The sequence below is a fragment of the Gossypium hirsutum genome, chromosome D13 (assembly GCF_007990345.1).
Source record: "Gossypium hirsutum isolate 1008001.06 chromosome D13, Gossypium_hirsutum_v2.1, whole genome shotgun sequence".
Classification (NCBI taxonomy): domain Eukaryota; kingdom Viridiplantae; phylum Streptophyta; class Magnoliopsida; order Malvales; family Malvaceae; genus Gossypium; species Gossypium hirsutum.
The window spans coordinates 25,051,227-25,069,539 of record NC_053449.1 but is presented as its reverse complement, the minus strand read 5'-3'; positions in this window follow the sequence as shown (position 1 = coordinate 25,069,539).

The following is an 18,313-nucleotide window of genomic DNA, read 5'->3' as shown; positions in this document are numbered from 1 at the left end:
ACACGGTCGTGCCACTAGGCCGTGTAACTCTTTGAGACCATGTGGTTCATCCTGCACCTAAAATTTAAAAGACACACAGCTGTGTGGTATGACCGTGTGTGACACATGGTCGTGCGACAGCCCGTGTCTTAGGCCGTGTGCTTCACAAATTACCCATAATGCAAGCCAATTCAAACCCAATTGCTTAGGCACCAAACCAACCCAATTCAAGATACTTTTATATGGTTTAAACACATTGAAAGACATCCTAACATACCAAAAATCAATCAACCTAGGTGCCTAACCAATGTGCCCTCATGGACACCACAATGTATAAACCAAAATGAACCAACTCAACCACTTATAAAGCACCAAACTCATTTGTACCTAGATTCATCATAAGTAAACTAATCACATAGCCAATTTGCCAATCAATCACACCAATTATGTTTACTTTCAAGAATTCATAATTCCAAATCAAACTAAAACCTTAAATATATATACTTAGAACTACACAAACTTCCATTTCATTCCATACACATTTAAACAACTTATACATACATCATCACAAACATTAAGTAAGAGACTTAAAGTATTCACAACTAGTTCACTAGAACAAGGTAACATACAGATCAACATGACCACAAAATGCTACCAAATTAAGTACCTAACACAAACAACATGGAAAATGTCAACCAAAATTCCTAATACACGCCATTCATAACCAACTTCCGAAAAAACTCAAAACATCTACCGAAAGAGATGGATAGTGTGTATGCTCTGACTTGAACTTTTAATTTACTAGGCTTTACAAAATCTACAATAAAAACACATGTAAGCACGATATGCTTAGTAAGTTCAAATACATGTAAACACAAGTTAATTAATAAATTTTCTTTACATAAAACATACATAATCCCAAAACACACTTATGTATTAAAAAATTCTTATTCACATAACAAACCTTAAAACCTTTACATAATGGTCCTTCAATTGGTATCCTTTTCAACATTTCCTTTGTTTCGAGGATGCCATGGTATCTTTCAACCAAGGTCTTACACAATCCTGAAACGTTGTCATAGTGTCTTTCAACCATGATCTTTTCTTTTTCAAATATAATGTCATGATATCTTTCAATCATGGTCTTTTCCTTTTCTCAATTCAAAGAAATTCAATCACCAATTTATAGATAAGTATTAAGAGGTATCAATTTATATCTTGAAATAAAATGAATTATTTTTAATAGAAATAAAAACTTACCACGATTGAAACGGTTACTAAAACCGAGTCGACAACTAGACTGAAACTTTGGCTTTTCCTCGGTTTAAATTTGATTGTGGTGTTTCTTGATCTAATTAATAATTTCATTCAAGTAATACCATTTTAGCACTTAAATAAACAATTTATATGATTAAGCCCTTACAACATTATTTTACATAATTACACCAACATTTTAACTTTTGTACAATTTAGTTCAAACCTGAAACTTGCAAATTCACCATTTTTAAAGAAAAAACTCTACTAGCCGATTTCCTAGGGATTCATTACAGCCCATATCTTTCAACAATTCATCCTAATTTTCATTAAATTTTACTAATTTTCAAATAGGTCCTTAAACATCAAAATCATCAACAAGCACTTAACAAAATACTTATTTTTAACTACCAACCTTAAGAATCTATCAATTACATTCACAAAAACCTCCACTTCATTCATAGCAAGTCCCTAAACATTTAAAATTTTTACAAATTGACCTCTGGGCTAGTTAGATTAAGCTAATACGAGCTCAAAAATATAAAAATAATTAAAAACGAACCAAAATTTCATACCATGCAATTGGATTTTCTATGGTCGAAAATTGCTTCTCCCTTGGCAATGGCTATTTGGTTTCAAAACAAAAGAAAAAGGTAAGAAGATGATGATATTTCTTTTATCATCTTTTGTTTAATTTCTAATTTACCTAATTACAAAATTAATCTTTAAAAACCATTAAAATTACACCAAAACCAAACCAATATCATCCACTAACTAAGAATATGACATTTTTACCCAATAAGTCCATTAAATTACATTTCCATAGCTATTTAACTCACTTAACTAATAGAAACCAAATTTTGCATCTTTTACAATTTAGTCTTTTTATTTAATTAACTATCTAAACATTAATATTTCTTAAGTAAATTTTAATACTACTCAAATAAATACCCATAATTATTAAATAAATAATAAAAAACTAACTCACTCGTCAGAATCGTGGTCCTAAAACACTGTATTGGAAACGTGTTATTACAATGTGGGGGGAAAAATTCACCAAAAATTGTATAGAATGAATTAGTTTTACATCTTAATTTTTTATTATAAGTTAATAATATTTTATTGAAGGCAACTCAAAATTCTTGGCAGTAGCTCTTATTTCAACTTTAGAAAGTTGCCAAAAATTGTAGAAATTTATTTAGAAGAAGAGTTTTGTATAAAAAACGCCCCTTACTCGGTAAGGTTATTAGACCCGAGATACGGGATGCTACTACAGTTACCAAAACATGATCATGTAAGTCACATCATTTAATTCAATTTGAACGCATCATTTTGAACCTATCTATATACATAATAACAATTACAAACAATAAGTGGATTAAATTGAACATATATTCATAGCTTAATTGATTTGAGCATGAATATAGACCAATCTGTAAAACAATAAAACTTTGGACAAGGTATCGATACGAGGAAATAAGTATCGATATTTTTGTGTCAGGTATCAATACTAAATTAAGTATCGATATCATTTTAGCATTATGCCAATGAAAACTGTTCATTCGGTAAAGTACCGATACCTTAGTCCCGAGTATCGATACTTTTACGAGAAAGCTAAAATTTCAAGTTTGAAAACACATTTCATGCTCAATTCAAATTCTAATATAATGACATATATTGGTACTCAACCATCAAACATACCAAAACATGTAATTAGCCATTCACAAGATCATTCATTCATATCAATTATAATTTCTTCTTAAACAAATTAGTAACTTATACATCAAATAACTAAACAAACTAGTCACATTCTTGAATTTAACATTCTCAACTATACTCCAACCATGCCATATATCCATTACCTAATCTTCTAAGCATTATGCCTCAATGGCATCATTTGACAACAATATGATATACATATAACATATTCTATCCTATCAATACATTATCGATGTCCATAAATTTCAAATCATTCATTTCAACCTCAATAAAACATACTAAGTCCCAAAATTCCACTTAACACAAGTGGTCAAAAGAGTTCTCCATCCACCTATGTTTATACATGTCTAAAGTACACATAAACACATATACAAAACCTTAAAAACTAAACAAGAAATCATATGGCTCAAATCACTTCTTTCAAAGACAACACTTATACGTTTAACCTATATAGATTCCATATAACCATTAAAGAACATATCAAAATAGCTACCGAGTCAAATGCTAGATAGTGTGAACTTTAGGGAGATCCGATAGTTGTGTTCTGAAAAATGTCAACTACAAGAAATAGGAAACAAAACTGAGTAAGCTTTACAAAAGTTTAGTAAGTTCATATAATAACATATACATTAACTTACCTTATCAGCCAAAAATATAGTTATATAACTAGATAATCATGGCATTTTCAATCATGAAATTTCATAACACAAGAAACATGTGAGACTTTTATATAATCATGTAACAAGATCATCAATGTATATTTCAATCATTTCAATTCCAATATTCAATACACATTCAAGTCATTAAGTCATTCACTTCTTTTATTTAATCAAGACAACCCGATGAACAATAGTAAAAGAGTTCGGTTACAATATCGAGAAACACATAGGTGTTAAACGGGGCACGAATCGTAATGCAAACAAGAACATGAATATGTTATTAGAAGCACCATAGTGCTAACAAGAGCACGAATGTGCTGTCAAGGGCAGCGTAGTGCTATCTGGAGTACAAAAGTACTATAAGGAGCACCGTAGTGCTATCAAGAGTAGTTATTTAGGATTCAATACATTCATGTTATCAAAACACTTCCAATAACTAAAGCATGTATCAAATTCATCTCAATATCATGCAATACTCTACACAGAGTTTAATTCTCACATACACATCTAATTACCTTTCAATTGAGTCCAAACTCAACTTTTATATCAATGCCTTTTCATTCAAGACTCATTAAGTTTATATAAGTATTTATAACACAATTACTCAACATTTATAAAGATTATAAGCTGTATGAACTTACGTAAGATAATCAACTAACGAACTGAAATGTAAGGACTATTCTGCAGTTTTTCTTTTCCTTGATTTTCAACAACTTGATTCGATCATTGATCTATATAGTATTTAAATTCAATTTATTAATTCCAAACACATTATAACACTCCAATGTATGCATATGACTTTTTAATTTCATTTTACACTTTTTCTTTGAACTTTTACATTTCATTCAATTTAGTCCCTAAAACTGAGATTATCATATCTTTCACAATTGAGCTTCATTTTTCATTCCAATTCCAATGATATCCTTCTAAAGCTCTCTTAACTCTAAATTTACATAAATTTCATGTCAATTTTAACATATTTATAAATTAGTCCTTAAATGCAAAATTAACAAAAAATCACTTAACAAAATAGTCCAAAAATATTTCCAAGCTTCAAAATCTATCATTAATCATTCAAAAAGCTTCAAAAATAACAATGAAAACTTTTAAAATCTTTAGTAGTTTTGTAAACAGAGGTATGAGATAGTTAGATTAAACTGCAATGATTACAAAAACAAAAAAAATATGAAAAATAAACGTAAATTAATCCTCCATAGAAGAATAATTCGACCAAACTTTCAATCTTCTTCAATGGTGTTTTGTTTCAACATTCTGTGGTGAAGTGGGAACGACGATGATTCTTTATTTTTGTTTTGTTTTAACCATTTATTATTATTACTTCAACTTTTATTTAACAAGTAAAACATCATTAATATGAACTAATCGTACCACTATCTTTAAAGTGGTTAATTTGCTGCTTAAACTCTCCAAATTAATTAAACACTTTAACTAATTAGAATCAATACCGATTAACCTTTACAGTTTTTACAATTTAGTCTTTTTACCTTTATTAACTATCCAAATAATAAAATTTTTAGTACAAACTTTAATTCAGTTATACAACAACTCTGTACATATTTAATAGCTGTTTACAGAAACGAGGTCCCGATACCTAATTTTAAAAAAACCATTGACTATCGGCACTAATCACTTGTACTATAATAAATTGTTCTATTAGTAAACTTTGCTAAATTCAGATTTACTATAACATCATATTTGACTCATAAATATTAAAGAATAATATTTATAGACTCAATCGTCAGAATTATGGTCTCAAAATCACTATTTTCGATATGAAAATCATGTCATTAAATTATATTTCTAAAATATTTTTGAACATAGTTTCTGAATAAATTAATGATAAATGCATACAAACTTTACATTAGGAGAAAAATATTTTTAAGTGAAGAAAAGTAGTAAATTTAAAATTTTGTTAGGTTTAAATGATAAGGAATTAAATTTTGGAATTTTTAGCTGAAGGATTATTAAGTCTAGTTTCTAAAGCATTTAGCGGATCTTGATTTTGAATTTTGTGGATTGAGATATAAATATTTTAGTAACTAGTACTCAAGTAGACAACCCTATTTTGAAAGTTGAATTGTTTAAATTGATTCAATTATTGTGAATATGAGAATTTGAAATGGTAATATGATTTGAAACTCTGAAAATTTGTCTATATTTAATTATGATATTGAATGGCCCTAGTAAACAAGGTTTGAACTAGTTAGGTATAGCTGGCATTTCATTAGAAATTCTATTTGCGTGCATCTGAATTAAAGAATATGTATATTGCACTTAATGTGCATATCACACTTGTGTTTCTGGTATATATGAGATATTTCACCTTTGGTACAATTCTATTTATACATTCATTATTTATACAATTTCTTATGTGACTGAATTATTATTTTGCATAGTTCACTAAAATTTACTAGGGGCTAAATTAAAATAGAAATTGGTAAGTTGTTTATAAACTATAATATAAATGTGTGTTATGATTAAATATACTTTTAATGTTAATTTGATTTAGTTAGTTTATAATTATATACTAAATGAAAAGGTAATGAATGAGTTCATATGAATGCGTACTAAGCAACTCAATTGCTTAACAATTTGTTGTTTTCTATGTGTGGGTTGAAGGTTAAGTTCGAAAAAATTAGATTCAGATTTTGTTCGTTTCAGCTCACATCTCATCACCTTGGTGAAGAGTATGATTACCTTTTTTTGTGTTTTTGCATGTTTAAATTATGGTTTTTAGTATGGCATGTACATATGAACTAAAGTTAGGTCTAATGTATTTTAAATAGTTTCTTAGTGTAACACCCCTCACCCGGTTCGATCACCGAACCTGAGCTATATGATGCTACAACTATTAGCGAAACAATAATAAGCAAATCTAAAACCAAAAGTTCAATTAAACATCAAATAGCTACATGCATTCATACAAATATGCTTTGCAAACAAAATTGGGTTTAAATTTAGCTTACAAAAGCTTTAGAATTGACATGGAATAAAAAGTGGATCAAATTTTAACATTTTCAATAGATAAAGGTAATTATACAAAATAGGGGTCACATAGCCGTGTGTCCAAGCCATGTAACTCTCTGAAGTCATGTGGACCAAACTGCAAAATTTCATCAGAAGTTACATGGTCGTGTAACAGACTACGACCGTGTCAAAAAATAAATGACCAAATATACAGTACTCACATGGGTGTGCGGCTAGCCCGTGTGACAATCGAGAACCATGGAAAACCCCAAACCCGGTCTAAACGTTATGATTGAATCTGGCGATGTCACATTGTAACACTCCTTTCCCGTATTCGACGCCGGAATAGGGTATGAGGCATTACTAGAAGGCATACATTTGCATACGTATTAAACCGAGTTACAAAATTTCATCCGAATTAAAACTTTTAAATTATTAACGTGCTTTTATTATTCTTTACAACATATCCTTGAAATATTATATTCATAACAAATAGGTCCTACGAGACCCAATATTTACTCATGTAATTCAAAGTTTCATTTCCATTTCATTCAATTCACAATTTCTCATGTTCACAATTCAAATCAATTTCTCAATCCAATATATATTTCAATAATCTAAGAATATAATTCAAGTTACACGAACTTATCAGGCTAAATTGCAGAAATACCAAAATTTAGGGACATTTTGGTAATTTTCTATTTTCCTCGAATTTTCACCCAATCTTGATATAAATTAATATTTCATTCAATTTATTAATATAAATAATAAAAAATTCATTTCATGCAATTTGGTCACTTTTTGACATCTTTACCAATTTACCTTTAAAATATTACTTTTATTCAATTTAGTCCTTGAACCTAAAACATGCAAATTGGCCATTTTTAATGAGAACTCATGCTAGTTGAAATCATTTATTTTCCTCCTCGTCCTCTCCATTCCACATCCTTAATGTATAATATGCTTATATGTAACATTATCTATAATTCCACCATTTATTTATATATTAATTCAAAGCTGTCCACTTGGGTCATAGTCACTAAATTATTTATATATTGAGCTACGAAACTCAAAATTAAGATCCATTAAATTCATATGAAACTAGACTCACATATATTCTTACCATAATATTTTCAGAATTTTTCGTTTAGCCAATAAGTACAGTTTATTCTTTAAAGATTCCCCTGTTTCACTGTTTGACAGTTCCGACCCCTCTTCACTAAAAATTAATTATCCCTTTGTTCAAAATTTGGATGATATTTACATTTATTTATATTGAAAATATACTCATTAATTATTTTAAACATATAAATTTAAGCCTATAATTATTTTTATTCAATTTTTTATGATTTTCCAAAGTCAGAACAGGGGAACCCGAATTAATTCTGACCTTGTCTCACAAAATTTATTATATCTCATGATTTACAATTTCATTACTTACACCGTTTCTTCTATGAGAAACTAGACTTAATAAGATTTAATTCCATATTTTATTCATACTATAATTTGATTTCCACAATTTATGGTGATTTTTCAAATTTAACCTACTATTGCTATCCAAAACTGTTTTAGTGCAAAATGTTGATTACTTGGTGTATAACTCCCTTATTCCCTTTCTCTATAATATTTCCCATCACTTTCACTTATTTCTCTTCACTAATATATCAAGAACTTAAGACCTTATATTAGAAAACTCTACTATAACATTATTTCCATGCTTTTTCAATAATATCAAACTTAAAAATATATTGAAATCTTGATGTTCTTACCTTGTGCTATTGATTTCAATCTTTAACTTGATTTTCTCTCTCCTCCAGCTTCTATTTCTTGAATTTAACTTGATATTCTAGCTCCTCATTGTCTCCTTATCAATTTCCTCTCTTGGTGGCTATGGAAATTTCTTTGATTTCTAAGTGAAAATGGTAAATTTTTTGTGGGAGGACCAAATTGTAAAGAAAGGAAAACTTCTTTCTTTTCCTCTCTTCTCACGTTGGTTGCATGGAAAGATGATAATTTTTTCATCATCTTTCCTCCCTTTTATATTAATCATTTAATAATAAAATAATACTAAAAATCTTAATAAAATATTAATTAAATAACATTTATCTATTTAATTAATTAAAACTATCACAAACATCATCATTACCTTCTAGAATTCTCTCTCTCTATTAGACCATTTTGCCCTTTATAATCTTGTCAAATTCCATCCTTGAGTCATCACTTAATTTGGTAAAATTGCAACTTAGTCCCTCAAAATTCTTAACTTTTCAATTTGGTCCTAATTCATCCATTTTTCTTAGTTTTTAGATTATTCCACTCTTAAAATATTTACACTATTAGTCCTTCAACTTTTTTGTATTTACACTTTAACCCTTCAAATTTTGAGTATTTACTCTTCGGCAATAAAACTTTTCTCACTTTTGCAATTTAATCCTTTCTTAAATTAATATGTCATAATATACTTCCCAATGTTGACATAACTCAATATTAACCTTTTTATCACTTTATTTCCTTATTTTACTATATCAAGGATATTATCTTACTTTCTTACTATAGTAATTTTCGGGGTATTACAAATCATGTGCTACAATTCTCCCTATTTCTCAGTAGACATTCAGTTATGTGGACAGGCCGTGTGGTAAAAATTATGCCATTTGATGCTTACTTCAAATCAAACCTTAAAAATGTAACCTCAAAATACATTTTAATAACTTAAAAACTTGTTCAAAACATACCAAATCATCCCAGAACATATCATATAACAATCCCTAATCATCTAACCAATATGCCTCAATGGCACCATTTCACAACAAAGTTATATAAGCATTACCAACCATTCAAGTCAATTGATACAATTCTATACCAAGTATAACACACTACTCCAACCTTTTTCACAATAAAATATGACCATTTGAGAGCATCAACTATTGTGAACCATAATACCATTGATAAGTGCTAAAAGTAACATGTTTTAACCTCATTCTTAATGCATTTTTGGTGATTATATGATGTTAATTTTGAATTTTATGCTCATAATCCTTTAAATTCATGTTTTAATGCTTAATAGAGCACTTGGGAGCAAAATGAGCGAAAAATGAGTGAAAATCGAAGTGTCAGAGCAAGTTGTAGGAGCCATATGGGTTGAATCATTCCATACAGCCAGACCACATGGTCGTGTGACCCATATAGACGAGTGATAGGCCATGTCATTTTTACGGGATTGTGCATTGAACTGCAGAAAATAAGAATTTTTAGGTTGTTTGAACATTTTTAGACGTATATATGACAAAAATAAAAAGATGTGTGTAACATCCCAAAAATAGGGGGTTAGTAGAATCAGGTTTGGGAATCGAGAGAGAGTAGTCATGCCTTAATTTTTAAGATTATCTATGCATTTTTAGGAAATATATGAGGTATTTATTTGTTGGTTAAGTGTTAGTGAAACATTCCTTGAAACCCAAGTTCAAATCCTTTCTCTCTCACCATTTTTATTATTTTGCAAATTTTGCCTTAAACCCTAGTATGCGACATGCCTTGTTTTTAAAATAAATATTGCAAAATCATTTCAAGAATGAGGAAAAAGCTTAATGGTTAAAAGAAATATGAGAAACCATGGAAATTAAATGAGGTCCCAAGTTTGAATCCCTTCTCTTGCGAAATAATTAAATTTTGCAAAATCCATTGTTTTTTTAATGTGTGTGCCATCCATACCCTTGAACCTTAAGTATAAATATATCTTTCTATTGTATTTTTTAGCCTTTAATTCATCTTTTACCTACCCAAGCCATTCACCCTCTTCCTCTCCTCTTTTCTCTTCAATTTTCTTTCCTTTCTCCATTGTTGTCGTCGCCTACACCTAGTTTTACCATCTCTTTCTTTTCTTTATGTTTTTCTTTTTGCCACAAGATTTTTTAACATATTCTCCACCATATTGCTATCATTTTCCTCATTAAAATCAGCCCCAAATATGAAATCTTAAACTCCAAGATCGATCTCGAACATTGCCAAGAAAGTGCCATTGTCGTTTCTCTCAACTAGCTTGGGTAAGATCTCTTCTCTCTTCAATTTCTTAATTAATCTTGTACATTCAAAAAATAAATATCTAGATATGGAATTTTGGGGATTTTAAATGATTTCAAACGTATTTTCCAGAATTTAATGAGATCTCAAACCGTTTTAAAATTTAGCACCAATTTTGGCCACCATGGGTGGTGGTGCGTGTGCCTATGTACAAGAAAGGGAGTTGTTTTGTTTCTTGGTTCTTGACTATATTTTTCTAGCACTAATTTGATTTCTTGAACCCTTCTAATCAGATTTTAAACCTATTTCAATTAGGAAAAAATGTTCTTGATCGATTAGCCATTCGGATCCCACAAATCGTGAAGCGTAAGTGCAATTATGGGTAATTAGTTTGTTATTTCGACATAGTTGTTGGGTAAAGGTTATGATTTGATTAAATGAAGGAATTTAATCATTAATTAGCTATTGATTTTCCAATATATTATTGAATTAGGTTCTGACCCAAATGCCCCAAACCATCCGTAAAGGCGAAGAACGATTGTACGTACGGTTTGCATTGATACAGTGTAAGGAATCTAACTAGTTTGGATTCATAAAATAGTTATAATTTCAACGATTGGTTTGAACTCATAAGTGGGTGTTTGGGGGGATGGTTTAGTGGTAAATTGATTGAATTTATACTAAATTTTAGTTTAGGTTCATTTAAGGAATTATTAAGGAAAACTGGAAGATTCGCTAGTGTGCTGTAAGGAAGCGAAAAATAAGGTGTGGGTCCTAAACTCATAAAATTGTTTGAAAATGTTAAATATTATATTTTATTTGATAAATTAGCTTGATAATTTGATTGACATAATTTTGAAATTATTTATTTTATGAGTGGCCAAACTAGGTATGTTTCGAGCCTTAAAAGATTGACATGTTGGCAAAATTCTTAGTTTGATAGTATGAATGTTTGATTGAGTTTGTAATTGCACAATTGAGTTATGAGATATGAGAATGTTTGACTGAATGATATAATGTGTTGAGATACTAAATTTATGTATGATTGAAACGCATGAGATATTTGTTATATTGTGTATTGAAAAGGGTGCTATTTATGCACAATGAAAATCCGTAAAGTATGTGAAATTGAACAATATTGATTGATACCAACATAGTGGTAATTTGAAATATTGGAACACTGTTTCCATTTATTGAGGACATGCTGAGCATGTCAAATGAATGTGAAATGTATTGAGATATGATTATGTGTGAGATTGTGTGACATATTGCATATGCATTGGGCTGGGATTTTGTGGTTGACGGAGGAGTTCCGTGGAGTACCGGTGGCATATTAAGTCTGCATTATTAGTAGTCAGTGTACTGCACCTGGAGTACCAAGTTGATTGGTGATTTTATCGCATATTATATGTTATTGGCGATTGTATCGCACTATTTGATATCCGACAGATTTTCTGCATTATTGATTATTCGGTGGTTTTACCACATCGAGCTATGCTCATAATGTTTTGAGTTTGGCAGGCGGGTTCTGGGGAACTCATGGTATGTAGCGGATGGTATGGGTAGGAACCTTTTTGCATTGCATCATGTGCACGACATATTCTAATGCTATTGATTTATGCTACGTTTTTTTTTTGTATTGAATGGTATCGAAATTAATGATTGTTACTCGAATGAGTGATGACCTATGCTCGTACACCATTTGACATCAAATTGATAATGACTATGTAATGACATGAAATTCCTACGATGGTTCTATTTTCTTTTGTTGATGCTAATATGTTTCATTGTATTTGATATTTTTGCCCATTTAAATAATTATTTGACTCACACTGAGCTTTTCATAAGCTCACCCCAATAGTGTTTAACTTTTCAGGTAAACCTCAAAATTAGGATCAGACTCGGCATTCGGAGAATCACCTTAGACCTTGGATTATTTTTTTAATTAAGTATTATTAAGTCTTTATTGGTTTTGCCTGTAATTTTTAATTATTTCTAGTTTGTGGCTTGATAACTTTTCTTTTGGGGATTTTTGCATGCATGGATTACTCAAGCATAATAACCGGATAATGCATGATATCGGGCTTAATTAAAATTTTATGGTGTTCCCTAGTTTCCACTACATTGCAAAGAAACTATTTTTGAAAAACAAATCGATAAGGCAACTAATTTTCCAAAATGACTTGGAAAATGGTTTTTTCGCTGCATTAGTTTAACTTCGAGTTTTTTTTAAAAGAAGAGTGACAAGCAAATGATTTTTCCAAAACAATGCTGTCAACAATAAAATGAATCCTAAGCATACACGACTTAATGAATGAATTCTTTTAAGCTAACTCAAAGTACAACTACGGTTTTCTCTAAAATGAGTTTATTTAAAGTCTTAAAAAGTAACGCAAGTTAGCTTAGCCATTTCGGTGGCTAATGTAGCCTTCGCAATCTAGCCATAATGTCTAGGCCGAGTTTGGGAGGTTACAATGTGAGTGAGTCGTTAGAGAATATTTAAGAAAACAACTTGAAAAATCCCATTGAAGCAGATACTGAAGTAGATTTCTGTCAAGATTGAAGATTCTCATTTTATTTCTTAGGAATTATCATATGTTTCTTTATTTCTTTTGGTTATAATGTGTCTTTGATGTTTTCATTTTCAAGCATAAACTAAATTTTTAAATACCTAGGGGAGATGAACCCTAGGATGGATTATGTCGTTTCATTTTTATTTTATGCAATAAATACTTATTTTCTCATTCTCAATTATTTTTGCTTAAGCATTGGTTTGATATTTCTAGATTATTAATCAATATTTGATGTACTTAAATCGATGGTTGAATAGACCCTGTTTAAAAGTATATCTTGCTTAATGAGTGGAGTTGTATGCAATCCTAGAAATATGACGACATAAATCTACTAGATTAGAGTCAAATCTAATAGGGGAATCCATAGCATGAGTTAATGTGATAATAGGAGTTTTAATTAGAAAGAAATTTCAATTAATCAACTTAGAGTCAATTGCTCTTATATGTGAAATAGATACTAGCAGAATTTAGGGATTGCTATGGATCATGGTAGACCTATTCATGGGCCGGGCCACCCAGCCTGACCCGAAGGCCTACCCGAAAAGTGGGAGAGTTTGGAATAAAATATAGGCCCAAAAAATGGGCTTGGGCAAAAAAATAAGGCCTCAGGTAAGACATTTTTGGCCCGAGCCCAGCCAGCCTAAATTCACTAAATGCCAAAAAATATGCTATTTTTTGTTATTTTAATGATATTTTCTTGTTGTTTTCTCCCTATTTTGCTACCATTTCACTATTATATTGCTACTATTTTGTTGTTATTGTTTGAATATTGTGTAACACTTGTTTTATTGTTAATTTTGTTATTATTTTAGAGATATTTTCTTGTTAAGTTGCATCCATATTAGTATTATTTAAGTAGACATATTTTTTAAAATTTATTTACAATTTTTTCAGAAATATTTATTTTAATTTTTTGGTAAAGTGATTTTAGTTAATTTTAACGTTTAAGGACTAAATTGTTAAAAAAATAAAATTTTATGAAATTATTATGAAAATGTTATAAATATGGGTTGTATAGACACCATGGAATATTTGGGTAGCATGGTTTGTGATTAAATGTGTTTAATATAAAAGTTTCGAGTGTAGGGACTAAATTCAATAAAAAGTAAAAGTTTAGGGTAAAATTATAAAATAACGATTAAGGGTCAAATATATGAATTCCAATATTTTATGATATTTTAATTGGATAATTGAATAAAATTATTATATTTAGATCAAGAAATGAATCAATTGGTTGATAAGTGCTGGAAAAGAAAAGTCGTCGAGTAATTGCCGTTGAAGTGTTCATAGCCGTTGGGATTAGGTAAGTTTGTATTTCATTTTAAAATATTACATATGAATTTAAAATATTTATTGATGTCTTTATATATATGTATTGATGTTTAAGATTTTCTTGATTTAAGAAAAGGATTGGGATTTAAATACCTCATGGTATTATACTTGTAACAACCCATTTCTCTGTGGTGTTGAAATAGTGGTTTTGGGGCCAAACATCTGACGTGCGAGTCCATAAATATTATTATTTAATATTTACGAGTCAAATATAGTGTAATAATAAAATTTGATTTGTTAAATGAAAGAATAATCAGGTTCAAGTGGTATGCCCCTAAAGTCAAGTGGTTTTAGAAAATAAGATATCGGGACCTCGTTTCTATAAATCAAGCCGTAAATATCTTATTAAATATTTACAGAGTGCTATTAAGGTCATATTAAAATTTGGTTAAGAAATTTTATTGTTTAGATAGTTAATTAAGGAAAAAGGATTAAATCGTAAAGGATGCAAAAGTCAATCGTTATTAGCTTAATTGTACTAAATGGCTAAAGAACCATGAATTAAGTGTTTTAAAAGGTAAATATACCTTATTTATTATTAATGGGTGGTTTAAAGGTGAAAAGTTGAGAAATTTTAGTTAAATTACAAGGGTATAATAGTAAATTAAATAAATAATTAAATAAAACATAAAAAGAAAAGTATCATGTTGTTCATTTGGTTTTCTCTCCAACTGAATGTCCATGGCTATTAACCTCCAAGGTTCGGACAAACTAATTTCAATGCATATAAGTCCATTTTGCACCCATTTTTAATGTTTTCTTATGTTTTGTTATCATTTTAGCTTATTGTAGCTAACTCGGGGGTTAATTTGTTAAATTTTTAAATGTTTAGAATTTTACCATAGATGAATTTGTGATGTTCTTGAAATTTTTTGATAAATTATTAAGCTTGGTTGTTAAATATAAGTATTTTCTTAAGTAATTTTTGATGATTTTCAAGTTTAGGGAATATTTATGAAAGTGGCAAAATTCAAGGAAAATATTGTAAATTATGGTTTAAAATGGGCTAATAATGATTGTCTTTTGCATCCTTTACGATTTAGTCCTTTTTCCTTAATTAACTATCTAAATATTGGGTAAAAATAGTCTAGCATGAATTATGGTTTAAAATGTGAAATTGCAAGTTTTGAGTTTAGGGACTAAATTGCATAAATTTTAAAATGTTAGGGGTAATTTTGTAAATTCACCTTAAAATGAATTATATGATTGAATTAATTATGTTAAGTTATTTGAATGGTTTAATTGAATAAAAATTATTATTTAGATCAAGAAACGAGCCAAACGGATTAAAATCGAGGAAAAACTAAGTGTTGGATTAGTCGTCAACTTCGTTTTTACAACTGTATTGATCGAGGTAAGCTCATATAGGGATTAAAAATTGTTATTATTGTTTTGGATGGAATGTTAATTTATAATTTACAACTGTATTTAGTTTTTGGTTACTTTGGAAAATGTTTATAAATGACATGTAATAGGGTTTAAATGTTATTTGCTAACTTGGTTTGTTTTGAGTTATGCCAAATTTGTGTGTGCCTTAATGTTTCTAAGTGATGGTTTTTGAATAATGGTATTAATATGTGTTTCTTGGACATTTATACGTGTCCATGTGATTATAGATAAATTATGGATGAAAGATATGCTTATTAAATAGTTTGGTATGTTTGGTATATACTTAATGAATAAAATGGAAATGTTGAATGGGATAGATTTTGGTGTATGGTTGTGGTGCCTTTTGATGGCACATTGGTTAGACTTAGGATGGTTGAATGTTTGACATGTGTTTTTGGTGTTTGGAATGTGCTATTAACGATGTGAAATAGGTTATGTATGGTATGTCTTGGTGTGCAAGAATTTAGGCTTAATTTAACTTGTTTTAAGGGCAACTTATTATGCACATGGCCTGGGACATGGGCTGTCGCATGACCGTGTGCCACACGCGACCACCATACACAGTCGTCTATCATTAATTTTTTATGTGCAAGTTTTACACGTTCTGAGACACAGCTAGTGAGACGGCCGTGTGACCCTATTTCGGATACCCACACAGGCAGACACACAGGCTGGGACACGACCGTGTGTTCAGACTTCAAATGTCCACACGGTCTGGGCTATGTCACACGGCCTGGCCACACGGCCGCGTGATCCTTGTTAACAAAAATTTCAAGTTATTTTCAAAACTTTCTATTTTGTTTCAAATTGACCCTTGAATGTTCCCAAACTATTTTTAGGGCCCCGTAGGCTCAATTTAAAGCTCGTAAGTGTATATTTTCCATGGTTAGATCCAATTTTTATATATATTAGATTCAATTTTTATATATATTAACATTGATTTTGCTGCTGGTTTAATATTCCCCGTAGGCTTGACTTAATTTTGTTGTTGTTGTTATGAACATGTCTATTAATATTTTGTATATTAAATTAATCATATCAACATCACAAATATTAATAGACATGTTCATAAAAACAACAACAAAATTAAAAGGATAAGGAACAAGAATCAAATCATGTGTTTCTCCGAAGCTTGACTAGTTTGCTCTGCTCCTCATTCTCCACTTGTTCTTGTTCAATTGACGCTTCCGGAAAAACTTGAATGCTGCTCCAAATAGAGGTTAAAGGACTCTTTTTCAAGAGGTGAAATCGACAAGGGAATGGGGAAGAAAATGAAGAACAATGAAGAGAGAAAAGTAAGAGAGAAGATAAAAATGAATGGTTTTTAGATGTGTTTGAAGTGAGTAACCAAGGGGGATATTTATAGGTTGAGGAGGCTGCTAAAAATAGCCAAAACCAGCACCCAAAGACTACCCCTATGGCCGGCCACACATGTGGCATGTTTGAAGATTTCAAACATGCTATTTTTCAGTAGGGGCAAATCTTGAAAGGCATGAATAGTGAGGGGTTTGAATGCAAATTGAATGAGTTTTCAAGGGTTGTATTGCAAGACAAATAATCACCCAAAAAAGCTTATTGGGTCAATATGAGTCTTCAAGGATAGTTTTGGGCTGCCCGATACTCGGTTGGATCGATTTTCTCGGTTCAGCTCAACTGGGCCCCTTTTCATAGTTAATTAACAATAATTTACTTAACCCAAATTAAATTGGATTAAAAGTAAAATTAGTTATATTATGAATTAATACACATAATTTGGACCGTCTTAGGTTGAAAAACTAATTTGCCTTGATGCGTCAAAATTACTTATCGAATTTGTGTTTCTAGCAGCGTCTTTGTGCGAATCTGTCGAAAATGATCAAAATTAATCAAAATTTATTATAAAATTAAGTAACATTAAAAATTTTAATAATTTAAGTATAATTTAATTATTTTATTATAATTAAATATTTTTCGACAAGAATTTTACTGAAATTACATGAAATTGAGTTAAAAAGGGCATGAAAAAATGTGTATATTTTCGTGTTTCCAATGCTGATGAGTGTCGTCGAGTTGTTTCTAATTTTCTTGTGTGTGGCAAGCATTCATTTAGGAAAATCGAAGAACCGATGTTTGGATACATGATGAGTGCTGCTAGTCCTAATTTTAGGAATAAAAGTAAACAAACAACTACTAGGGTTGTCCAAATGTATTATGTAAAAGAGAGAGATTATGTTAAAGAAGAGTTGGCTACCTGGTTTAATTTTTCTAACTTTTGATAATTGGAAATCTAAGCATACGTATGATGAATACCATTTGCATTATTGCTCATTGGGTTGACAAAGGTTGGAAGTTACAAAAGAGAATCACAAGGTTTAGATCTTTATCTGCTTCGTATTATTGTTTGAACATAGCAGATGAACT